The sequence below is a fragment of the Saimiri boliviensis genome, chromosome 1, assembly GCF_048565385.1.
Source record: "Saimiri boliviensis isolate mSaiBol1 chromosome 1, mSaiBol1.pri, whole genome shotgun sequence".
NCBI lineage: Eukaryota > Metazoa > Chordata > Mammalia > Primates > Cebidae > Saimiri > Saimiri boliviensis.
The window spans coordinates 74,329,960-74,357,659 of record NC_133449.1 but is presented as its reverse complement, the minus strand read 5'-3'; the positions used below and the strand labels follow the sequence as shown (position 1 = coordinate 74,357,659).

General features: G+C 36.3%; 1 protein-coding gene across 7 annotated transcripts in view; it reads right to left on the bottom strand.

Moving 5' to 3' along the window:
* The window catches only part of WDPCP (WD repeat containing planar cell polarity effector), a 785,671-nt gene that overhangs the window by 471,049 nt on the left and 286,922 nt on the right, over positions 1–27,700 (bottom strand). The window lies entirely within an intron of this gene.

Below are 27,700 nucleotides of genomic sequence, written 5' to 3'. Positions count from 1 at the left end.
CACACACACAATCAATGAATCCAGGAGCTGGTTCCTTGAAAAAATTAGTAAGATACATAGACCACTAGCTAGACTAATAAAGAAAAAGAGAGAAGATCTAAATAAACACAATCATGAATGACAATGGGGATGTTACCATTTGCCCCGAAGAAATACCAAAAACACTCAGAGACTGTTATGAACACAGGTAGGAAGCCTACAAGAAATGAGTAAATTACTGGGAACATACAACCTCCCAAAGCTGAACCAGGAAGAAATTGAATCCCTGAAAAGACCATTAAGAATTTCCAAAACTGAATAAGTGAAAAAAAAGCCTACCTACCAGAAAAGACCCTAGACCAAACAGAGTCACTGCTAAATTCCACTAGATGTACAAAGAAGGGATAGTACCATTCCTACTCAAATTTCTCCAAAAACTGAGATGGGATTCTTCCTTAACCATTCTATGAGGTCAGCATCATCCTGATACCAACACCTGGCAAAGACACACAAAAAAAGGAAACTTCAGGCCAATATTCTTGAAGAACATAGACACAAAAATCCTCAACAAAATACTAGCATACAAAATCAAGCAGCACATCGTAAAGCTAATCCACCACAATCAAGTAGGCATTGTCTCTGAGATGCAAGGTTGGTTCAACGTATGTAAATCACTAAATGTGATTCATCACATAAATAGCTAACAACGGAAACCACATGATGATCTCAATAGATGCACAAAATGCTTTCCATAAAATTCAACATATCTTCATGTTAAAAACCCTTAACAAACTAGGCATCAAAAGAACATACCTCACAATAAAAAGGGTCATTTATGACAAACCCACAGCCAGCATCATAGTGATTGGGCAAAAGCCGGAAGCATTCTCCTTAAAACCAGAAGGAGACAAGGATGCCCTCTCTCACCACTCCTGTTAAACATAGTAATAAAAGTCACAGCCAGAAAAATCAGACAAGAGAAAGAAATAAAATGCAACCAAATAGGAAGAGAGGAAGTCAAACTATTCCTGTTGGCATATGATATACCTAGAAAACTGTATGGCCTCTGCCCAAAAGCTCCTTGATCTGATAAACAACTTGGACAAGTTTCAGGATACAAAAGCAATGTACAAAAATCAGTAGCAGTCCCATATTCTAACAATATCCAACATGAGAGCCAAATCAAAAATGCAATTCCATTCACAATAGCCACAAAAAGAATAAAATACCTAGGAATAAAGCTAACCAGAGAGGTGGAACATCTTCACAGTGAGAATTGCAAAACACTTCTCAAAGAAATCAGAGATGACACAAACAAATGAAAAAATATTCCATGCTCACGGATAGGAAATATTGTTAAAATGGCCATACTGCCCATAAGCAATGTACAGATTCAGTGCTATTCCTGTCAAACTACCAATGATATTTTTTTTAACAGAACTAGGAAAAGCTATTCTAAAATTCATATGGAACCAAAAAAGAATAGCCAAGGAATCCTAAGCAAACAGAACAAAACCAGAAGCATTGCACTACCTGAACTCCAACTATAATACAAGGCGAAAATAACCAAAACAGCATGGTACTAGTACAAAAACAGAGAGACCAATGGAACAGAACAGAGAACCCAGAAATAAAGCCACACACCCATAACTCTGTGGTCTTTGACAAGGTCAACAAAAACAAGCAGTGGGGAAAGGACTCCCTATTGAATAAAGGTGTTGGGATAACTGGCTGGCCATGTGCAGAAGACTGAAACTTGTCCCCTTCTTTTCACCACATACAAAAATCAACTCAAGTTGGATTAAAGATTTAAATGTAAAACCTAAAACTATGAAAACCATGAAAGATAACCTACGAAATCTCATTCTGGACACAGGATTTTGCAAAGATTTCATGATAAAGATGCCAAAAGTAATGCAATGAAAGCAAAAGTTAACAAATGGGATCTAATTCAACTCAAGAACTTCTGCACAGCAACATAAACTAACCACATAATAAACAGACAACCTACACAATGGGAGATAATGATTTCTCAAAGACCTTAGAACAGAATTATCATTAAACCTAGCAATCCCAAAATTGGGTATATACCCAAAGAAAGATAAGTTATTCTACCACAAAGACACCTGCATGCATATGTCCATCACAGCATTATTCGCAATAGTAAAGACACAGAATCAACCTAAAAGTTTATCAGCAGTAGAGTGGATAAAGAAAATGTGGCATAGATACACAGTGGAATACTGCTCAGCCCTAAAAAAGAATAAGGTTGTGTCCTTTGCAGCAACATGGGTGGAGTTGGAGGTCGTTATCCTAAGCAAACTAACATAGGAAAAGAAAACAAAATACCACATATTCTTGCTTATGAGTAGGATCTAAACACTGAGTACATATGGACACAAAGAAGGGAACAACAGACCCAGAACCTACTTGAGGGTAAAGGGTGGGAGGAGGGTGAGGACAGAAAAACTATCTGTTGGGTACTATACTTACTCCCTGGGTGACAAAATAACCTGTACCCCAAACACCTGTGACATGTAATTTACCTATATAACAAACCTCCACATGTACTACTGAACCTAAAATAAAATTTTAAAAACTAAAAACTAAAAAAAAAACAAAAAGTCTCTCTTATTGCTTCTTTTGGATAGTGATCTATTATTATTTTATTAGCCTATGGAATTATTAAAATATATTTTATGTCCTCTTCTTTAAATTCAATGTTTCATCCAAACCTGTTGTCCATCTTGGCTCTTCTTTTTCCAGCTACTGGTTTTCTTAAGTATCTGATGACCCTGGCCTATCATTTAAATTTATAATTGAAGATCTAAGTTGATGAGTACACACAGTTTCCTCCATCTGGTCTCTCTCCTAAAGAAAAGGGCTGGGCCGGGTGCGGTGGCTGAAGCCTGTAATCCCAGCACTTTGGGAGGCCGAGGCAGGTGCATCACGAGGTCAACAGATCGAGACCATCCTGGTCAACATGGTGAAACCCCGTCTCTACTAAAAATACAAAACATTAGCTGGGCATGGTGGCGCATGCCTGTAATCCCAGCTACTCAGGAGACTGAGGCAGAAGAATTGCCTGAACCCAGGAGGCGGAGGTTGCGGTGAGCCAAGATTGCGCCATTGCACGCCAGCCTGGGTAACAAGGGCGAAATTCCGTCTCAAAAAAAAAGAAAAAAAAAAAGTGGGGGGGCTGACTGCCATTATGTTAGTTGCTGTGGCCACATTAAGCTGTGTGGGCCCAGGCACCCTAACTGGCAAAAAAAAGAAGAGCTTTACACTGATAAAGTACAGTGGAGTACATTAATGTATTCTCCTCCTAGGCAGGGCTGCCTTTCCTTTTCATTTTTTCCTCCCATCTATGTCTGCAACAAAGGGAAGTCCCAAGTTACTTCACGTTCTGCTCTTTCCTCAGGCAGCAACCGCCGCACAGAAGCCTTTCCCAGGTAAGTGGCTTACCTGGGAAAGTACAGCATTTGAACTTCAGGAAAGAACAAATACTTCTGTTGCTTGCTGTTGTTACTCTGTGTGTGTGTGTGTGTGTGTGTGTGTGCGCGCGCACGCACACACAAACACACATGTGATCTCCCATGCATGCTCATATCTTGAGAAGAGAGGAGGAATTGGGGGAAAAAAACATACCGGACTTTCTATTTAAGGCACAGATCCCTACAACAAAGACTTCAAGTTTTTGAGGCTCTACTTTCATGCACAGTTGTTTTTTCTTGTTTGTCATTTTGAGTACTTGTTTTCCAGCCTTCTGCTTCTGTCTCTAAGGAATTCCTCACAATTTTTCATGGCATTATTTCTTGTTGTCCAACACTATTATGTTTATCTTTTCACTCTCTTCTATTTTAAAATATTTGGAGAAAAAAGGAGAAGCCATGGCAACTGTTTGAAAAAGAATTGTTTAAAGGGAAAAGGCCTAAAATATTTGTTAATTAAGAGGAAAGATACGGAGGAGTAACAAAGGTTAAAGATATCAGAATAAAAGTCAAGCTTCTTGCCATGACCTATCTTTCCAAATTCATCTTTCAACACTTTCCCCCTTAGCTGATGTTCCTTCAGAAACTTGTGCTTTCTATTCCTCAAAAAATATCAAGCTGATTTCTGCTTCACGGCCTTTGTATTGGATGTTCTTTTATGCAGATATGTCTTCCCTGTGGTTTTTACATGGCTGGCTGCTTCTCATGAGTCTGTTCTCCATGCAAATGTTATTTCTTCCTAAAAGTCTTCTCCGATAACCCCCATATTTCCACCCCAGTTTTTTGTCACATCATTCTGTTTTGGTTTTAACATTATTGAGCTTATCCTAGTCTAACATTATCTTGATTATTTCTTTGCTTACACATCTGAGTACCCAAACTAGAATGAATGCCACATAAATTTGCTCTATAATATTTCCCAATGTATCAAAGTATTCAATAAATATTCAATGAATGGAGATTAGGTAAGAGAACACACAGTCAATGAAACAAGGTTTCCACATCAACTTGTGTCACCCATGAAAGAAATAATTTTTATTTTTTAGAATATGAGTGAGATAAGGATAAAAACGATGTTTCAGGTGCTGGACAATAATTATAGAGGTCTCCCACATTTCTGCAAGCAACATACTGCTTTGTTCTTGACTATTTGTTCAAAGATAGCAAGTAGCCTTAGAAAATCAAGCTAGTGTCTCTAATGGAGCAAAGGGCAGGTATGCTTTATATTCAGTATAGAAAACGTGTGTTTCTTAAGCTTGTAGCTCCTTTCCTATAATGCAATCCACTATATGTACATGTGTCATCTGTCCCTCCTTCATGTCACCCTAAGGGGATTAAGGTTCAGAGAGCCAGTGCAAAAATGTTGATACCTCAGCTACTCTGTTACCATGAGTAATAAACTGTCCTTCATCTCTGACCCAACGTCATGTTTTCTAACAGGATCCATGCAACTCACAGGCCAACTTGTTAGTCTGAAAACATGGTAAAATCTCAGATTGTTAATGCTTTTTTTTTTTTTTTTTTTGCTCTGTTGCCCAGCCTAGAGTGCCATGGCGTGAGTGCCTTGGCTCACTTCAACCTTTGCCTCCTGAGTTCAAATGATTCTTGTGCCTCAGCCTCCCGAATAGCTGGGACTATGGACATGCACCACCACACCCAGTTAATTTTTTTGTATTTTTAATGGAGGTGGATTTCACCATGTTGGCCAGGCTGGTCTCAAACTTAGCCTCAAGCAATCCGCCCACCTTAACCTCCAGTAATGCTGAAATTACAAGCCTGAGCCACCGAGCCCGGCCCACCATTTCTAAAGCTGAATTCACATTTTTTGCTTTCAGACTCCTTCTGCAGTTCCTTCCAATCACACTGAATGGAAGCACCAACCACCTAGTTATCTTTGCCAAAAACTTGTGCCACCTTCACTACTGTTTCTTCCACAAACCTCCACATCTAGTAAATCAACTCCGTTGCTATTCCTAGTTAAATATTTCACAAATTCATCTAGTTTTCTTCATCCCTACTGCTACTATCACAGTTTATGCTGCTATTGCCTCTCAAGTAATAACTCAGAAAGTTCTCATTTTGTATCCCTACCTCTAATTTGGGTCTTTTCAATCCATTCTCCACATTGTTGCCAGGGAAATTTTTCTAAAAAAACAATTGTTACTTCTCTGAAAAGCCTTAATGACTACTTACTGCACCAAGGATGAAATTCTGGTTCATGATGATACACAAGACCATGCATGAAATGATTCTTACTCACAGTTCTAGCCTCACCTCTGAACACTAAAGTCTTAGGGTCCTGTGAGTCATACCATGTTCCCTAGCCTTTTTACATATCGTTTCATCTGAAATTGCACTTACCTATCCCTACTTCCTTCTCACTTCCAACCCTTCACCTGACTTAATGATTATATACGCTAGGCCTCAGATTAGCCAAAACTTTTCTCCAGGGAGCTTTCCCCAACATCAGGCTCCCCTTACAGTTTTGTAAGCAACTTGAGGAGACAAACAAGTAAATAGGTAGTTAAAATCTAAGTGTGTAAGATGATGTTATGATTGAGGAAAGCACAAGGTATTCTGAAAGTACTTACGGTGAAATTGGGTTTGGCCATTTAATAGAATCCTTGTGGAGCCTGCTGTTGGGGAAAGCTATCTGGAGAAAAGTTTTGGCTTACAAAACTGTAAGCAACTTGAACCATAACAGGTAACTTACTATTTTAGATACAGGTTCTTCAACATAGCCAATGTTCTATAAATATATGTTGTCTGATGAATGAATGAACGAATGAACATCATCTCTGCCGAACAAGAACATACGTCCCCCATGGCAAAATCCGAATCAGATAAATTTGCAATCATCATATAATATGTTCTAAAAAAAAAAGTTTCGAGGATTTTTTTTTTTTTAATTTCAGATAGGTCAAAATAAATCTTAAACTTCAAAAAACATGATGTACAATAGAAAAGTATATTCATAATGCTGAGAACGGGATCTCAAGAGTAAAGTCAAATCCCTGCCTTTAAACAAATAAAAAATAATCAATCCTTCAACTGTATCTAATCAAGTATTTATAAACTACTATCAGAAATATTAAAAATAATATGTAAAATTACACAATTAGATGTACAGAATCCCAAAGATACTAAAAATTGACTTACTATACATGAATTCATTAATATGTTAGTGTATAAAAAAGAAGAAACACTGAGAAATGTGAATATCCCACAGAATTAGAATACTGAAATCTACTTGAGTTTAGCACTTTCATAATTTCAAAATATTTGAAGCTATCACTTTATAACAAAAAATTTGCCTTTGACAAATTGTTTCATGCATTCGATGGGAGGGAAATTCATACAAGTACAGTTGCCCAGCTATAAAGATAATTTCCATATCCTAACAATTTTAGCATATCCTAACATAAATCTGCTTTAAATATATTGCATCACCCTGTGTATTTTCTTTACAGCTTAATATTAACCATCTAAATCGCTTGTGTCAACACCTCCTTTAAAAACAGTCATTCACGTATCATTCAAGGAAAATATTTTTAAAGCATATATACTTTCAAACTGACAAGAACTCAGCGGTTATAAAGATTTATATTTTTCAAAGTAATAAAGTAGCAGAAAAGATAAAACTAGCCTGATAGAATTTCATTGTATAATAGCTCTGAGAGTCAGAATCCTATCAACAGAAATCAGTAACTTTTATTCTCTTCTGAAAAATCATGTAAGGTGACTTGCAAAATAACTACGTGGTTAGTGAAAATATTTTCAAAACAATATAATACCAGTCATTAAAATTCACAGCTGGTGTCTATTTCTCAGACTTTTCTCAATTTTCTCCTTTGCAATTCTTGAACAAGTCTCCCAGGCTTTTAACATACCATTAAAGAATGTTTAAATATTGGTTGCTAAAATATTTATAGGAAACATATTTTATCAAAAATAGTATTTGATGAAAAGTGAAACTTTCCCCAAATATGCAATTACATTAGTTTTTAAAAACTTGTATTTTCTAAAACAATTAACCCATAATTTACATTTATGTGAAAAACTGCATTATCTCATCACAGTCTGGCTTTTTATATCTAAAGCCTCTTTTTCATTTGAAGTAAAAACTGTACAGATATTACAAGGTGAAAGCAAACAGAAATTATTTTGAATTGCCAATGCTTCTGTAACAAGTAGTTAGACTAAACCGATTGCACTGAATAAGGTCTATTTCACAAATGAGTTTTTTTTTTTTTTTAAAAAAAGGAAGAAGAAAGAAAAGAAGAAGAAGAAGAAAGAAGAGGAAGAAGGAAGGAGGAAGAAGGAAGGAGGAAGAAGGAAGGAGGAAGAAGGAAGGAGGAAGAAGGAAGGAGGAAGAAGGAAGGAGGAAGAAGGAAGGAGGAGGAGGAAGGAGGAGGAGGAAGGAGGAGGAGGAAGGAGGAAGAGGAGGAAGGAGGAGGAGGAGGAAGGAGGAGGAGGAGGAAGGAGGAGGAGGAAGGAGGAGGAGGAGGAAGAAGAAGAAGAAGAAGAAGAAGAAGAAGAAGAAGAAGAAGAAGAAGAAGAAAGAAGAAAGAAGAAAGAAGAAAGAAGAAAGAAGAAAGAAGAAAGAAGAAAGAAGAAAGAAGAAAGAAGAAAGAAGAAAGAAGAAAGAAGAAAGAAGAAAGAAGAAAGAAGAAAGAAGAAAGAAGAAAGAAGAAAGAAGAAGAAGAAGAAGAAAAATCAACTTATGCCTGTGATCCCAGCACTTTGGGAGGCCAAGGCGGGTATCACTTAAGGCCAGGAGTTTGAAAATTGCCTGGCTGATGTAACCCTGTCTCTAGTAAAATCACAAGACTTAGCTAGGCATGGTGGTGCATGCCTGTAATCCCAGCTACTTGGGAGGCTGAGGAACGAGAACTGTTTTAACTTGGGAGGAGGAGGTTGCAGTAAACTCAGATTGCACCACCGTACTCCAGTGTGGGTGATATAGCAAGACTCTGTCTCAAAAATATATATATAATATTTTAAAACTCAGGTAAAACTTTATGTATCAAATTAATTTTTAGTAGTATATTTCTTTCCAGTAGTTAAACTATTCTATTATCTACAGATAATCAGAAAATGTGAACGAGTAATTCTATTAAGTATTGCCATTTATTTATAGATAGATGGATGAGTAAATAATAATTAGTCATTTCTTGAGTTATTTAGGACATGTTTTGCATTGTTTAGTACTTAATAATTTCACCATTCTCATTGGAATGTTAAATAAAAGCAGGATATTCCATTAAAAGGTTACGTTCCAAGAGCTATGTAATGAATAGTCTCTTGAGAATTAAATTTTAAAATCAATACTTTTATTAACTATATAGAAACTTTTCTGTATCACTATTTAAAGGTGACTTAAAGATGGTATGCATAAGTACATTCAAGATAAAAACAAGGTTTCCATATTAGAAATAGTACTTAATTTACTAATTATTTTTATAAACAATAGACAATTACTTATTTGACCTCAATATTCTTTTAAAACATCAGAATATTTCTCTTTTACTTTTATTACTAAACTCCTATAAAGTCAGAGGATAAACAATTAGTACAAACAATTATTTGAATGAATTAAGAGTTATGGAATTCTGAAAATTCATTACACAAAATGTTCACCATCAGAGTAGATAATTACGTACACACTGTTCAAATAGAGAAGCCTGTTGGTATAAAGACCTCCTTTTATTGTGGGATAAGGAGAGTAACGAGAGAAGCTTGTTGACATAGAACACCCCCCTTATGGTTGTCTAAGGAACAGACTCTATGTTCACCAAAAAGCACCCTAAACTTTAAAACATAATACTAATAATGGGCCAGAAAATATATGAAATTGTTTTATAGCATATGTGCTTATAATCATGTCTCTGTATATAACTGCTTATGTTAAATATGAAATGCAAAAAGTAGCAAACTAGAACTATGTTGTATATTTTTCTAATTAAAACATGATTAAATTATATATTTCAGTTTTTAATTGGACTCATTTTGATTTAATGTTTTTTTGTTTTGTTTTATGAGAGTCTTACTCTGTTGCCCAGGCTGAAGTACAATGGGGTGATCTTGGTTCACTGCAGCCACAACCAGTCAGACTCAAGTGATCCTCCCTCCTCAGCCTCCTAAGGAGCTGGGACTACAGGTGCACACCACCATACCTGGCTAATTTTTCTGGGTAGAGATGGGGTTTTGACATGTTTCCCAGGTTGGTGTTTTGTTTGCTTGCTTGTTTGTTTGTTTTCGAGGTAGAGTCTCCCTCTGTGGCCCAGGCTGAAGTGCAGAAGCATGATCTTAGTTCACTACACACTTGCCTCCCGGGTTCATGTGATTCTCCTGCCTCAGCCTCTCAAGTAGCTGGCCTCTCACCTAGCTAATTTTTGTGTTTTCAGTAGAGATGGAGTTTGCCATGTTGGTCAGGCTAGTCTCAAACTCCTGGCCTCAAATGATCTAACCACTTTGGCCTCCCAAAGTTCTGAGATTACAGGCGTGAGCCACCATGCCCAGCCTAATAAGCATTTTAAACCAAATGGGTTTCAGTATACTTTGAGGTTTTTCAAAACTACATGCAAACAAATAATTTGTTACTATCAAGAGTTATAATGCAATCGTGTATAATAAAAATAAGTTACAATCATACATGGTTTTTCATTTCACATTATTCTTAATTGTGTAATGCTGAAAAAGTATATTTCAGATTACTCTCATAAATACTGGTTTTTCGACTATAACATTCTTGTTTTCTCAAAACCATTTATTGTTATAAGAGTAGAATAGCAAATATTGAAATATAAAGCAAATGTTTCAATTTTGTCCATTTGTTATTAAACCAGCAAATGCTGGGTTTCTGCCCTTATTTCTCCCTTCTCTGATCAATAAATGCATTATTTAATGTTAAAGGTAAGGATATAAGAGTCATATAAGCCAGCGGCATACTGACTAGTTAGTAACATCAAACTAATAAGACCACAGACCAACTTGCTTTTTTTGATATCACTTTCAAATCTCTTTGAGCTAAATTTTCAGTCAGCATGTGAGAATTAGCCATAGCAATCCCATTACCTTAATGAGTATTCTATGTGTAACTCTATGCACCAAACATAAAACTTCACAGTTTATACATAGTTTATCTTTCAAATATCAAAATAATTTGCACATGTATAAAAACTCTAAATTTTTTATAAAGTCTAAACATAATGTATATATACACATATACATATTTATATATTAATTTGTACATACACGCACACTCTCTATCAGTTCTCTACATAGCTACGAAGTTGAGTTATAATCATTAAAAGGATTATCCAAAATAAGTGATTGCACAGCAATATCTTGGACCGGGTTTGAATAAGCTATATATTTAACAGAGTGTGTCAAATGTCTGAGTCCCATTCTTGAGACTATATGTATTACCTAAATGAAACTATTTGAAGCCTGAATACTGCATTCAATAATACAGGCCTGGGAAGGAAGCATTTTTTTCTTCTTCCTGAAGTGAATTTGATGCTTCTGAAAGACTGACAGATTTGGAAGAGAAAGTATAGCTCTAAACTAAATTAAGTATTCACAGAACAAACACCGCAGCTGCAAAAGCAATTCAAATTTCCTATCACCAATGTTTCAATCCTCTTTTAAAAGAACGATTTCTGAGGTTAGAGGTTACTCCCATTTTCATGGCTATTCAGCCCCCTGGCTAATGTAGCTACCATGGGTGCCATTAAATGGTGGCAACTGCAATAATAGATATACTTGCAAAGCAGCAAGTCACTTTATAAAGGCTGCCAACTACTATAAAAATAGTGATTTTTCAATTCCACAAATTATTTCTCTAACATTTTTTCTAAAACTGGCTTGCATTACTCAAATACTAAATATGTATTTTTTAAATAAAATATTAATTATATGTTTCATTCCAAAAGTTTCGAAGGAGACTTAAAATAAATTTTAAATGAATATATATATCATCAAATAAGCCATGAGCAATGGCCCAGCTGCCTGGACTTAAGAGTAATCCCAAGCAGTCTCTGATGCATAAGTGTGTCCGTGAGTCTGTGCACATATACATCTGTTTCACAAACAGAAGGAAAACAACTCTTCCCTTCAAACCTCCTCTGCTAATTACTAGTAAAAATGTAATTAGTCTGATGTAAGGAAACTTGAACATATTTTGAAATAAATGTGTAATAATTAATTCATAGCAATGAAATGATATTACCTCAAAATAAAAATTTCAAATACTCAGAAGAAAAATACTGAAGGTGGTAGTCTTGAAGTAGTATAACATTATAGGGAAAACATTTCATAAAATGTTAATCTAGAGTTCCAAAAATGATATAATTTTTGTATGGTTTTTTGTAACTGGAAAATGTTTTAAAAGAAAATAATTTATATCCTATATTGTTTCACTACATTAGTGAAACATAAAAATCAGTTTTGTATGACTCTGTATCTGAGAAAGCATTGTCCTATTCACAGAAAAACAACATATACAAATATACATACAGTTTGTGTAATTGTGAGTTATAATAGCCTTCTGAAGTACTTAAATTGATCTTGATTTTCTGTGATTACCACTGAATGCTTTGAAATGGTAACACAGCCTCATTTTGTACTTCAAAAATATTGAAAAATATTTAAATACAAATTTAACAGAAATATTATTCACAAAATCATGGGAACACATAGATGACTTTTCTCTTAAATTCTCCAAAAGTATTTTATCTCAAACTGGAAAAAAAACTTAAAAGGAAAAATGAAACCTCTCAGAATTAAGACTCAAGGCTTTAAATTATTATCCATATAATTTTTTTATCTCAACATATAAATGAAACAATAATTCTTTCTCATCTCAGAAAGTGACTCTTCAATTTAATAATTTAATGACTTGAACTTACATAGGAATGCAAGGGTTTTTTAGTGAATAAAAGAAGACACATATGCCAAAAGGAAAGCCACTTTTCAAGTTTTAACTGATCAACAATTACTCGATGAGATATAATATTACAGAAAAGTACTCAAATCCTAGGGCATTTTAGAATAATTTGAAATAGTAGAAGGTAAACCTCTTTAATTGTAGTCAGAAAGCAAGTCAATATTTAAATTTTACAGAAAACCAAATTGGATCTTTTTTTGTCATCATATTTTCTTTTATATGTTATGTACTTTGTTTGTACGTTGAGGAGGGTGGTATGGTTAGTTGAGCTTAAAATGCAATATAAACAACATACCAACAGCTTGAGACTTCTAGTGTAAATTACAAGATAGGTCCCCATTTAAATCCCGGTCCAATTAATAGCAAAGCAAGATTCATTCATTCTATTTTAGTATTTTGAGAATTCTTGTTTCCAAAGAGTTTATTCGAACCATAATTTCATCCTAACACCTTTTTTTCAAAAAATGCATACTTCATTATATGGTCCTTGCACAATTGCACCACCTAGTGTTTACTCAATAATTCCACAAATTTAATAAAGTTTTTTCAGCATTTAAAACAAAACAAAAACCCATACCATCACAACCATGATACTGCCACACTACATCAATCATCTAAACTTTGTTATCTTTAACTTATAAAAGTTTAACTTTGTTTGACTTATAAAGGATTTATAAACTATTAAGTTTGGAATATATTAAAATTACGGATTTTAATTGTAATCTATTTTAAATATTCTAAATGTACACTGAAATACTCATTTCAAATGTGTTCAAACTGATTCTGTTATTTCAAAAAGACTAACTTTTAAATATCTAGAATGTATTTCAATGCCAAAATTAACAGACAAAAATGAGAATGGTAGGTGGCCTCTACATGGCCAAAAGCAGTAATAGTGTATCTTCCCTTCCCTCTACTCCTTTGGCTTCCTGAGGAAAACAGAGTAGCAGGCACACTAGGCTCTTTTTCCTGTTCTTCACCCAGAATCATATTTTAAAAGCTGTGTATATGGAAAGGTATGCTTCTATAGTTTTCTCAATAAATAGTTACTAGATTTTTAAAATTAATGTTCCCATAACAGTGTTAAGCAATAACTTCTTTAAATGTACATCTGTGAATGATAAATTACCATATTATATTAAATTTAAAATATTGACTTGACCCTTATTTAATAATGTACCTTATGATTACAAGTCATTATTGCAATTCTACATGGTAATCAGGCATAAGTGATACACTATTCACATGAATTACTAGTGTCAACATTGACTTTACATAGTTAAAACTAAGAATTCATAAAGTAAGCTGGAGGGAGAAAGAGAAACTCAGGCAGAACAGAAAAGTACCCTAAGGCCTTTCCAAAGACTTTATGATCCATTATCTACACTTGGGAGAGCCAATCCTATTCCTTTTCTAGCAGCAGGGTGCCACGGCCATGGATTACAGAATTCCCTGGCGGTTAAGTATACCAGTTATCCAACTTGCCAACCTCCAGTGTTGAAAGCCAGGGGAGAGCCAAATACAATTTGGCTTAGAGTAGTAGTCCTAAGTGTTAAAGTGTGTGAGTAGTGTGTGTGTGTGTGTGTGTGTGTGTGTGTGTGTGAGTGTGTGTGTGTGAGAGAGAGAGAGAGAGAGAGAGAGAGGAGGGAGAGAAAGAGTAAGAAACTAAGAGAGAAATACATGAAAATGGAGGGCTTCTATCCAAATTGAAAACTAGTCCAGGCTTCCCATTTAAACTGTAAAGGTATGCAATCAAATCTTTTGATAGTGTCTATTATCCTTTGTTCTACAGCATCAGGCTTATATTATGATGCATTTTCTTATCCACCCTGTGATAATCTACCTGAACATTTTATTTTTCACCTTCTCTCTAGTTGAGATACAGTTTATATAATTTGTTTCTCTCTATAGGACATTTAAAAAAAAAATCCAAGTGATTTCCTTGGTGCCATGATGTCAAGTAGAGCTCAGATCCACCTAGAAACATTCAAGTATTCATGGACCATGGTGTATTCCACAGAGGCTGAAGGTACACAAGAATATGACACCTCCTTGGCAAAAAATGGAACAATGGTCTACAAAGTCTTGCTCTTCCAGCCCCTCTAGTTTCTTGCGATAGGTTCCTATTACTCATCCTGAGAGCTGGGCTTTATAGTGAGATAAGGAGCTCAGATTTTTTTTTTTTAAGTATTGTGAAATGTGCCTGTGAATTGAAAGCTTTTCCTCATGCATATAAAACTTACTAAAAATTTTCCCTTTGCTAGACTGATGCAGGTTCTTGCTCCCATGGTCCTCAAGGCCAACTGTACCAATACAATCTCCTAAAATTTGACAGCCATGCTTCTCAGATCCTACGTCTAACCCAGCTCACCAAGGAACCATACCTACAAAAACATTGTGGGATACTATACTCACTGAAGCAGAAAGATGAGAGCCATGCTTGGGAGAGCCTTAGCCTTAAATTAGCTCCTCTGATCAGCAAAATGGATAAAGGAGGGTGACATTCATTCCTGTTCCTTCTAACAAATAAAATGTAAGTGAAAAATGGTAAAAGGAGATATTTTATGCATGAAGTATGCAGAAATAGATAACTCAGAACCCTTAATATGAACTCAGAGCAAAACAGTAATGTAGCCTTTACTACAAGGCTACAGTAATCAAAACAGCATGGTACTGGTACCAAAACAGAGATACAGACCAATGGAACAGAACAGAGGCCTCTGAGGCAACACAATGTATCTACAACCATCTGATCTTTGACAAAACTAACAAAAACAGCCAATGGGGAAAGGACTCCCTGTTTAATAAATGGTGTTGGGAAAACTGGCTAGCCATGTGCAGAAAGCAGAAACTGGACCCCTTCCTGACATCTGACACTAAAATTAACTCCAGATGGATTAAAGACAAAAGTAAGACGTAACACCATAAAAACCCTAGAAGAAAATCTAGGCAAAACCATTCAGGACATAGGTGTAGGCAAGGACTTCATGACCAAAACACCAAAAGCATTGGCAACAAAAGCCAAAATAGACAAATGGGACCTAATCAAACTCCACAGCTTCTGCACGGCAAAAGAAACAGTCATTAGAGTGAATTGGCAACCAACAGAATGGGAAAAAATTTTTGCAGTTTACTTATCTGACAAAGGGCTGATATCCAGAATTTACAAAGAACTAAAACAGATCTACAAGAAAAAACAAACGAGCCCATTCAAAAGTGGGCAAAGGATATGAACAGATACTTTACAAAAGAAGTCATATATGAGCCCAACAAACATATGAAAAAATGCTCATCATCACTGGTCATCAGAGAAATGCAAATAAAAACTACATTGAGATACCATCTCACGCCAGTCAGAATTGCAATTATTAAAAAATCTGGAGAGAGGCCGGGCGCGGTGGCTCAAGCCTGTAATCCCAGCACTTTGGGAGGCCGAGGCGGGTGAATCACGAGGTCAAGAGATCGAGACCATCCTGGTCAACATGATGAAACCCCGTCTCTACTAAAAATACAAAAATTAGATGGGCGTGGTGGCACGCGCCTGTAATCCCAGCTACTCAGGAGGCTGAGGCAGGAGAATTGCTTGAACCCAGGAGGCGGAGGTTGCGGTGAGCCGAGATCGCGCCATTGCACTCCAGCCTGGGTAACAAGAACGAAACTCTGTCTCAAAAAAAAAAAAAAAAAAAAAAAAATCTGGAGACAACAGATGCTGGAGAGGATGTGGAGAAATAGGAACACTTTTATACTATTGGTGGGAGTATAGATTAGTTCAACCATTGTGGAAGACAGTGTGACGACTCCTCAAGGACCTAGACATAGAAATTCCATTTGATCCAGCAAGCCCATTACCGGGTATATATCCAAATTATTATAGATCGTTCTACTATAAGGTCACGTGCACACGAATGTTCATTGCAGTACTGTTTACAATAGCAAAGCCCTGGAACCAACCCAAATGCCCATCAATGATAGACTGGACAGGGAAAATGTGGCACATATACACCATGGAATACTATGCAGCCATCAAAAATGATGAGTTCGTGTCCTTTGTAGGGACATGGATGAACCTGGAAACCATCATTCTCAGCAAACTGACACAAGAGTAGAAAATCAAACACTGCATGTTCTCACTCATAGATGGGTGTTGAACAATGAGAACACATGGACACAGGGAGGGGAGCACTACACACTTGGGTCTCTTGGGGGAAAATAGGGGAGGGACAGTGGGGGATGGGAAGTTGGGGAGAGAGAGCATGGGGAGAAATGCCAGATATAGGTGATGGGGAAGAAGGCGGCAAATCACACTGCCACAAGTGTATCTATGCAACAATCTTGCATGTTCTTCACATGTACCCCAAAACCTAAAATGCAATTTAAAAAAAGAAGAAAAAACAAAACAAAACAAAAAAAACAGTAATATAGCTGTTAAATTCGAGAAGAAAGAGGACAGAGTCCAGCCCTGCCCAAGGTAGGGTATCTAATAGACAATCCATCTTTACCAACAAGCTTGAATTCTCAACATAAAAGAGAAAGAAAATAAACTCACCCAATCTTTCCTACCTCTAGAGAACTCGAACAAAAGTTGCCTTGGCACTGAAAGGAGGCCAGGGTACCTGAGAAAACGTAGACTGAAGCAAGCCATTGCAAAGAGTTACAGTCCAAATTCTCTTGACTGGGGTGTTTAAAGCATTTTAAATCTTGATTTAGTCCAAAGTGGTCGCAGTCTTGTAAGTGACCTCGAATGCACAGCAAAAGCAAACAAAGTTCCTCTTGGAAGAATAATTCCATGATTGTTCCAGAACCCAAAGGCTTATTTAATTTTTCAAATTTTAAAAATGACATACTAAACAAGGTATCATGAAAAAGAACCAATAAAAACATTAGAAAGCAGAAACAACTCAAAACTTAATATATTGGAATTATCAGGCACAGATAATAAACTAACTATATTTATATCTAAAGACATAAAAAAGGTTAGAAATACTGCAGAGAATAGAAAACTTTAAAAAAAGACAAAAGATTTCAGAGAAAGTAAATAAACTAGAAATGAAAAACATAATTCTTGAAATCAGAAATTCAACAGAAATAATTCTAGATTAGAGAGCTGGGAAACATGAAAGTGAGCTAGTTTCAAAGACAGTTTAACAAATAATCCTATTAAAAAGTAGGCAAATGAAAAAACATATCTCAAAGGAGACATACAAATGACCAAGATATATATTTAAAATGCTGAACAACACTAATCGTCAGTGAAATATAAACCAAAACCACAGAGACATCATCTTACCCAGTTAGAATGGCTATTACCAAAAAGACCAAAAAAACAACAGATGCTGGTAAGGATGTAGAGAAAAAGGAGAGTAGGCTCAACTATAAAACACTGTTGGCAGGAATGTAAATCAACACAGCCATTATGAAACAGAGTATGGAGATTTCTCAAAAACTAAAAATAGAACTACCATAAGATCCAGCAATTCCACTACTGTGTATACAAAAGAAAGGAAATCAATATATCAAAGAGATACTTGCCTTCCCATTTTATTGTAGCACTATTCACAATAGCTAAAGGATGGAATAAACCCAGGTACCCATCAATGAATAAACAAATAAACACACACACATACACACAAACACCCTGAAATATTATTCGGCCATTATAAAGAATGACATTCTGTCATTTGCAGCAGTATTGATGGAAATGGAGGTCATCATGTTAAGTGAAATAAACCAAGTAGAGAAAGACAAATATCACATGTTCTCACTCATATGTGGAAGGTTAAAAAAAAAAAAAAAGGGTGGCTCTCATGAAGTTAGAGAGTAGACTTGCGGGTACCAGAGGCTGGGAAGGTAGGGTGAAGGATGATAAAGAGCAGTTTATTAATAGATATGAATGGTGTTTGACAGATCAGTAGAATGACTGTACTTAACAGTAATCTATTATACATTTCAAAATAGCTAGAAGAGAATAATTCAACTATTTCTACCATAAAGATAAATACTTAAGGTGACAGATATTCTAATTACCCTGATTTGATATACGAATGTATCAAAATCATCACATATACTCTGAAAATATGTACATCTATTATGTATCAATAAAAAAATATTAATTAAAAACTTAAGACATATAACTCAAAACAAAAATAAATACTAGGGGCAATCCCAATTTTTTTTTTAAAGTGAATATACATAAGTATTACATAATACTTACAAGAGACACATCTAAAATATAAGGATACACAAAGATTGAAAGAGGAAGGAAAAAATGATTTTCATTAAAATACTAAATGAAATAGGGGAATTTAGATAAAATTTAGATTAAAAAAAAGATACCTGGTGCAGTTATATTAATATCAAGCAAAAAAAGAATTTAAGAATTACTTCTAAAGATAAAAAGTCAGTTAATAATGACAGACGTTCAACTCACCGTGAAAGAACAATTTATAATTAACATACATCTGATAACACACCTCCAAAATATATAAAATAAAAACCAACAGAACTTAATCTACTCTTAGTTTCCTGAATGGCAATCAGAAAAAAAAAAAAAATCAGAATAGATAAGGATTTTAGAACACCATTAACAAATCTGTCGCAATGGGCACGTAGAGAACACTACACTCAAAAGCTACAGAATATATACTCTTTTAAAACTCAATTTGGACCATAATACCCTAAGTCTTGACAAATCTTAAGGTACTTTCATCATAAAAAATACATTTTCTTTCCTTTTTTTTTTAAGAAACCGGGATCTCACCATGTTTCCCAGGCTTATTTCAAACTCCTGGCCTCAAGAGATCATCCAGCCTCAGCCTCCTGAATAACTAGGATTATAGGCATGAGCCATCATACTCAGCAAAACACATTTTCTAACTAATTCAGCTGGAACTCAAGAAAAAAAGAATTAAAATAAACGTTCATATGTTAAGAATCAGGAAACAGACTTCTAAACAACCATGGGTGAAAGAAAAATATCAACAGAAAAAGTTTTAAGTGTGTATGTCAAAAACAGTGATGAAAATATCATTTGTTGTCCAGGCACAGTGGCTCACACCTGTAATCCCTGCATTTTGGGAGGCCAAGGCTGGTGGATCACCTGAGATCAAGAGTTCAAGACCAGCCTGGTCAATATGGTGAAACCTGGTCTCTACTAAAAATACAAAAATTAGCTGGCCATGGTGGCAGATGCCTGTAATGCCAGCTACTTGGGAGGATGAGGCAGGGAGAATCGCTTCAACCTAGGAGGCAGAGGTTGCAGTGAGCCGTGATCATGCCATTGCACTCCAGCCTTGGCGACAGAGTGAGTCTTCTTCTCAAAAAAAATAAAATAAAATAAAATAAAATTTTATATATATATCATTTGTGCTAAGCATCCATCTAAAAAAATAAAAAATAAAAAGCTGCAAAGGAAATTCAAGGTAATTAAAAGGAAATAATAAAATTAGCAGAACTAATGAATTCAGAAACAAAAACACCATAGTCAAGAAAGTATTTTATACTTTAATGAAAACGAGAAAAAAATTACCAGGTCATTAGCATAAAAGATATTCGAAAACTATTCTCATAAACAGGAATTAGGAAGACAGACTTAAGAACACACCCACAGCAGTGGCTACTTCCACTCAAGGTTCTAATCTTGTTGTTTCAAATAGTAAGAAAGAGAGATCTGAAATTTAGTTTTTTATGCAGTAAAAATGTGCTCACTCCCTCTCTTTCCTATGCCATCTCTCACTGCTTTCCTCCACACCAGACCTTTCTGCAATACCCTCTGAACTCCCTCCCACTCTGTCTTAAACATTGTCAAATGCATCAACCAATGCTTTCTCTCTTTCTCGTCTTCTGTAAAACTTAGTTCTGCCGTAATTATACTGCCTTCTCCTATGTCCTCATGTGCAGATTCTTTATCTCACACATTCTCAATAGCATTAACTATCTTTAAGTGTCTTCCATCTTGAGAAACACACATACCCCTTCCACTAATCCCAATTACCACCATTCTACTTGGTTTAAAAACCAACTCTTGAAAGAGTTTTTTTTCATATATTCACAATCCCTGAACTATGGTTTCTATTTTCACCACCCAAAGAAACTGCTTTCACTAAGATCACCAATGATCTCCTTGTTACTAAAGCTAATGGACGTTTCTCAGGCCTTATATCACTTGAGGTTTCTCCTGTTATTTGATGCTGTTAACATCTCCTCTTTCTAGTAATATTTTCTTCTCTTTGCTCCCCAAACTAGTTTATTTCCTATCTTTCTGGCCATTCTTCCTTAAGTACCATTTTCCTGCTTGTGTCTAATATTCCTCAATATTCTGTCCTAGGTCCTCTTCTCACTCTATGTGCTATCCTTGGGTGATCATATCTGCGTTCACAGCTTCAATTTCCACCTACAAATTTAAGTATCAAGCGCATGCGAGCGCGCGCGCGCGCACACACACACACACACACACACACACACACACACACACCATAGGAAGGTATGCTGTTTCCCTTTCACCTACTCCCAACTCCTGAAATAAGAATTCCTTCATATAATGCTACTTACCAAGGACCAGAATTAACTTCTCTTCATCAAGCAAATCTATCTATTTTCCTGTCATTCCAGTTTTAGTAAATAATACTATCATTCAATTGCTCAAAGCAGAAACCTATATATAGGTCTTTTCTCATACTTCTCCCTTACCAGTCACATCCAATCAACCACTATCCACTAACGTCTACCTTATAAATGTCTTTTTAAATGATCTAAACCTCTTCTCTGAAATATCAGCATTTATTATAAGATTTCAAAAACTAAGACTCAAATTCAACATTTCTTATGTACAATATAAACCTTGCTAATACCTAAGAAAAATTAGCTTAGCTTTCATTTATAAATAAATACATTCATCTGTATACACATTACTATGTTCAAGTGTCTCATATTTTAAAAAAAGGAAATAAAACAACAAAAACCTTTCCCTCTACTCTCAGCTACTTCCTTCTACTCCCAATTGAATGAATTCATTATTCATTCAAGATCTCTTAATAATCTTGTATATTCCAGTGACTGTGCTAGGAAGAAGAGACAGGATCTCTACCCTAAAGACTTTGCTGTATACACTCACCCGTAATTTTTTTAGAGATTTTTGGCATAAGAAGATAAATCCAATAAATCTCACTCCTTCAAAAGAGGGCTCTGAGATGTCAGACATTAAGGGTGTCTGTAATACACTGCAGTCAAGGGGCAACATGTGATTGCACAATAAAAATACTCCTACCATGGCATTCCAGCCTGAGTGACAGAGTGAGACCTCGTCTCTAAAAAATAAATAAATTTTAAAACATAGTCATAGATAATGATAACAGTTAAGGGGAATTCATCCTGCTTCATGACTGGAATCTAAATCTCTGTGGGATCTACAGGCTTAAGCCATAGAACCAAACTTTCCAGGATAAACACATGAAATCAGGATCATTGGTTCAGCCCTACTGACAGCATCAGCAGGACTATCACCTATGGACTCTCAAACCCTGTTCTGCCATTTTATATTTTCCTCTGAGAAAGCTCTATAATTTAGAAATACCTGGTTCTAAAGGTTGTGATTTCATATTTTAGTTATCTTCCGTTTCAGAAGGGCCCTATTCAAATAAAGGCCCATCTGTACCTCAGCTAGTCAGCCTAAGCAATCAAGTGACCTACAGTAAGCAGCACTCCTCTTATCTACCTAAGAGGCAACTTAGTCACCATGCCTCCCACAAGGAGTTCTAACAACTACAGTGATTCTCCACTGCAGAGGTCAAGAAGGATGCAGATTCACCAAAGGAGCTTTGTTAAACTCTACTCTCTAAACTGTGGTACGAAATAGGCATTTACTCTTATACCTACAAATTTTAAGAATGTCAAAATACAAAGATAAAAATCCAATGCAATTCACTGCAGCACTATGTATAAGAGCAAAAGAACAGAAACAACCCAAATATCCATCAAGAGGGAAATGGCCGATTAAGTATAGTACATCTACACAATGTGGTTCTCTGCAGCTGTTAAAAAAAAAAAAAAAAAAAAAAAAAGAATGGGGAATATCTCTATGCAGTCCTATGGCATGATCTTCAGAATAAAGTGGTATGTGAAAAAAAAAAAAAATCACAGGATACAGTATCTTACAGTATCTAAGAAGGAGATACATACATATGCTTTTTTAAAAGAAGGCTAAACTAAAAAGTAAAAACTAAAAAAAAAATTACAGAAAGAGAAAGAGATGGAGGGAGAGACCAAGGTGGAGTGGAAAAGAATGAAATCTAAGCTTCTCTCAATGTCTTGTTTTATAGCAGGCATCCCCAAACTTTTTACACAGGGGGCCAGTTCACTGTCCCTCAGACTGTTGGAGGGCCACCACATACTGTGCTCCTCTCACTGACCACCAATGAAAGAGATGCCCCTTCCTGAAGTGCAGCGGGGGGCTGGATAAATGGCCTCGGGGGCCACAGTTTGGGGACACCTGTTTTATAGATTTGATTTGGGAACCACATAATAGTTTACAAATTTTTAAAATTTTGTGAAGTTAAATAAAAATGAGGGAAAAGCCATTTTAAAAACCAAAAACGAAATGAAATTCAACCATACCAAGAACTATTTCAAGTGACTTTAAATTACAGCAATTTTCTGTTCATCCCTAATGGAATATCCTATGGAGGAGAGGAGATTGTAAAGAGCCAGAGAAATGCCAAGAAATTACTAGTTTGGGTAATCATATGCTAGTAATGATATTGATACTGTTATTTTAAAACTGTATTTGCTTTAGTGTAATAAGTGCAAATATTTGTTATTTAGAAATAACATTTTCAGCATAAGAAATCAGATACAAAAGGTAAAATCAAGGAAGTAAAAACTCTGCATTAAAAAATTCAAATCATAAATATCAGTAAAAACTCATGACATTTTGTTTTAAAAAAAATGCTGTTCCAGCTCAGACCACTATGAAGGCCTAGAAACAATGACCAAACCAATAATGCGCAAGTTGTGGCCTAATTGTGGCCTCTACATATATTTCTCAAAGAACCAAGTCTCTTTGAAGAAATAGCTGATTCCAAGTCTGAAATAGGAAATGTACAAGATAAACCTCAAACACCTTGTTCTGGGACTATGTCAAAAGGACTCAGGAGCCAACTTGAAGAGATTAACATAATCTTCTAAAACTGAACACTCATACACCATATGACCCAGCATTTCTACTTACAGGAATGTGTTCCCCAAAAACCTGCATATGTACAAGAAAAGAATGTATGTGTCTTCAGAATATCAAACACCTGGGCCAGGCATAGTGGTTCATGCCTATAATTCCAGTGTTTGAGAGGCTAACACAGAAGGATCACTTGAGGTTAACAGTTAAAAACCAACACAGGCAACAGAGCAAGACCCCATCTGTATAAAAATACAAAAAACAAAATTATAAAAAATAGAAAAACAAAAATCTAGGAAAAAAATCCAAATGAACAGAGAGTAAATGACTAAACCATGAGATATTCAAGCAGAGTACTATATAGCAGATAAGAAAATGAATCACATTAATGTGCAACAATATGCATGAACCTTAGCAATATAATATTATAAAGAAAAAATGTGGGTTATTGCCAAAGTCATTGCTTTTTTTAAAAAGTGTAAGTTTAATAGAAAAGTATTAATAGAAATGCCTATTAGGGCCGGGCGCAGTGGCTCAAGCCTGTAATCCCAGCACTTTGGGAGGCTGAGGCGGGTGGATCACGAGGTCAAGAGATCGAGACCATCCTGGTCAACATGGTGAAACCCTGTCTCCACTAAAAATACAAAAAATCAGCAGGGTATGGTGGTGTGTGCCTTTAATCCCAGCTACTCAGGAGGCTGAGGCAGGTGAATTGCCTGAACCCAGGAGGTGGAGGTTGCAGTGAGCCAAGATCGCGCCATTGCACTCCAACCTGGGTAACAAGAGTGAAACTCCATCTCAAAAAAAAAAAAAAAAAGTCTATTAAATTTCCAAAAATAATTACTAGCTAAAAGAAAAAAGGAATCTCTAATACTAAAACATCTGTATATTTTTAAAATCTGCTAGTAGGCTAGGCATGGCTCAGGCCTGTAATCCCAGCATTTTGGAAGGCCAAGGTAGGTGGATCACAAGGTCAGGAGTTCAGGATAAGCCTGGCCAACATGGTGGAAGCCCATCTAACATAAATACACATGCATGCATATATTCACTGCAGCACTATTGACAATAGCAAAGCTATGGAATTAAAATAGATGCCCATCAGTGGTAGACTGGGTAAACAAAATGTGATACACATACACTATGGAATATTATTCAGCCATAAAAAAAGAATGAGATCCTGTTCTTTCCAGGAACATGGATGGCTCTGGAGGCCATTATCAAGAACATTCTAACAGAGTGAAACCCCATCACTACTAAAAATATGAAAATTAGCAGGCCATGGCAGCATGCATCTGTAGTCTTGGCTACTTGGGAGGCTGAGGCAGGGGAATCACTTGAACCCTGGAGATGGAGGCTACAGTGAGCCAAGATAAGTCACTGCACCCCAGCCTAGGCAACAGAGTGAGACTCCATCTCAAAAACTCTGCTAGTAAAAAAATATGACTGTAATATAGTTGGGATGTGTGTCCCCTTCAAATCTCAAGTTGAAATGTAATCCCCGGTGTTGGAGATGGGGCCTGGTGGGAGGTGTTTGGATCACGGGGACAGATCTCTCATAAATGGCTTGGTGTCCTCTTCATGGTAGTGAGTTCTCATTCTTCGAGTTCAAGTGAGATCTGGTTAAATAAGAGTCTGGAACCTCCCCTTCTCACCATGTGATACAATAACAATGACTCCTTTGCCTTCCACCATGACTGAAAGATTCCTGAGGCCTCATCAAGAGCAGGTGCCAGCGCCATGTTTCCTGTACAGCTTGCAGAACCTGAGCCAAAATAACAACTGTTTTCTTTATAAATTACCCAGCCTCAGATACTTCTTTATAGCAATGTAAATGGACTAATACAGACTCCTATAATGGCAAGAGTACGTTGGACACATTGATCTTGGATAACATTAAAGCAATTAAGACTCAAAATATGTTAAAAGCAAAATGCTGCCATAATGCTTTTGTTCTCTAAAACCAAAGACTCACATGTTAAATAAAAGGCACCCATTTGAGAAGGATGATATTTTTTATAACGTGCTAGATTTCTCATTACCCTTTTTTAACCTATCCCTATCACAGTCTTTCCTACTTAAATCTTATCCTACTATAAACCTAAATCTGAATATTCTATTTTCCTTCTTTTTTTTTTTTTTTAAGAGATAGGGTCTCCCTATGTTGCCCAGCTTGGTCTCCACTCCTGAGTTCAAGTAATCCTCCTGCCTAAGCTTCCGAAAATGCTGGGGTTACAGGTGTGAGCCACCACACTTGGCCCTGCTTTCCTTAAAACAATATTTTATATTCTATATTCTATTTAAAATCCAAGTACTCTATTATAGTACTCCAAAAACGTTGTGACAAGTTATTTCACTAGTAGCAATATTGAATCTGTATTTGGGCACTGTTAAATTGAGCAGAATAAAGACTTATAAAAAATAAATTTTCTCTATTCTCTTTTATGTTGTTTACTTCAGTTATTCCCAGAGAAAAATATATACACCTACTCCAATGCATAAAAATTAATTTTAAATAGATTCCACAAAACAATAAAATGCCATTTTTTTTTTTTTTGAGACGGAGTTTTGCTCTTGTTACCCAGGCTGGAGTGCAATGGCACAATCTCGGCTCACTGCAACCTCCGCCTCCTGGGTTCAGGCAATTCTCCTGCCTCAGCCTCCTGAGTAGCTGGGATTACAGGCACGTGCCACCATGCCCAGCTAATTTTTTGTATTTTTAGTAGAGACGGGGTTTCACTATGTTGACCAGGATGGTCTCGATCTCTTGATCTTGCGATCCACACACCTCAGCCTCCCAAAGTGCTGGGAAAAGAGGGAATCCTTCCCTAATCATTTTGAGACCAACATCATCCTGATACCAAAACCTGGCAGAGACTCAACAAGAAAAGAAAACTTCAGGCCAATATCCATGATGAACATATATGCAAAAACTTCATTAAAATACTCGCAAGCTGATTGCAACAGCATATCAAAAAGCTTATCCACCATGATTAAGTAGGCTTCATCCCAGAGATGCAAGGCTGGTAAAACATATGGAAGTCTATAAACGTAATTCACCACATAAACAGAACCAAAGACAAAAACCACATGATTATCTCAATTGATGCAGAGAAGGCCTTTGACAAAATTCAACAGCCTTTTATGCTAAAAACCCTCAATAAACTAGGTATTAACGGAATGTATCTGAAAATAATAAAAGCTATTTACGACAAACCAAGAGCCAATATCATACTGAATGGACCAAAACTGGAAGCATTCCCTTTGAAATCTGGCAATAAACAAGGATAATCTCTCTAACCACTCCTATTCAATATAGTACTGGGAATTCTAGCCAGAGCAATCAGGCAAGAAAAATAAAGGGTATTCAAATAGGAAAGCAGGAAGTCAAATTGTCTCTATTTGCAGACAACATGATTGTATATCTAGAAGACCCCATCATCTCAGCCCAAAATCTCCTGAAACTGGTAAACAACTTTAGCAAAGTCTCAGGATACAAAATCCATGTGTAAAAATCACAAGCATTCCTATACACCAATAACAGACTTAAAGAGAGCCAAATCAAGAACAAACTGCTGCCAGGCGCGATGGCTCAAGCCTATAATTCCAGCACTTTGGGAAGCCGAGGCGGGTGGATCATGAGGTCAAGAGATCGAGACCATCCTGGTCAACATGGTGAAACCCCGTCTCTACTAAAATTACAAAAAATTAGCTGGGCATGGTGGCACGTGCCTGTAATCCCAGCTACTCAGGAGGCTGAGGCAGGAGAATTGCCTGAACCCAGGAGGCGGAGGTTGCGGTGAGCCGAGATCGCGCCATTGCACTCCAGCCTGGGTAACAAGAGCGAAACTCTGTCTAAAAAAAAAAAAAACGAACAAACCGCCATTCACAACTGCCACAAAGAGAATAAAATACCTAGGAATACAACTAACAAGGAACGTAAAGGACCTCTTCAAGGAGAACTAAAAGCCACTGCTCAACGAAATAAGAGAGGACACAAACAGATGGAGAAACATTCCATGTTCATGGTTAGGAAGAATCAATATCGTGAAAATGGCCATATTGCCCAAAGTAATTTATAGATTCAACGCTATTCCCATCAAGCTACCAACAACCTTC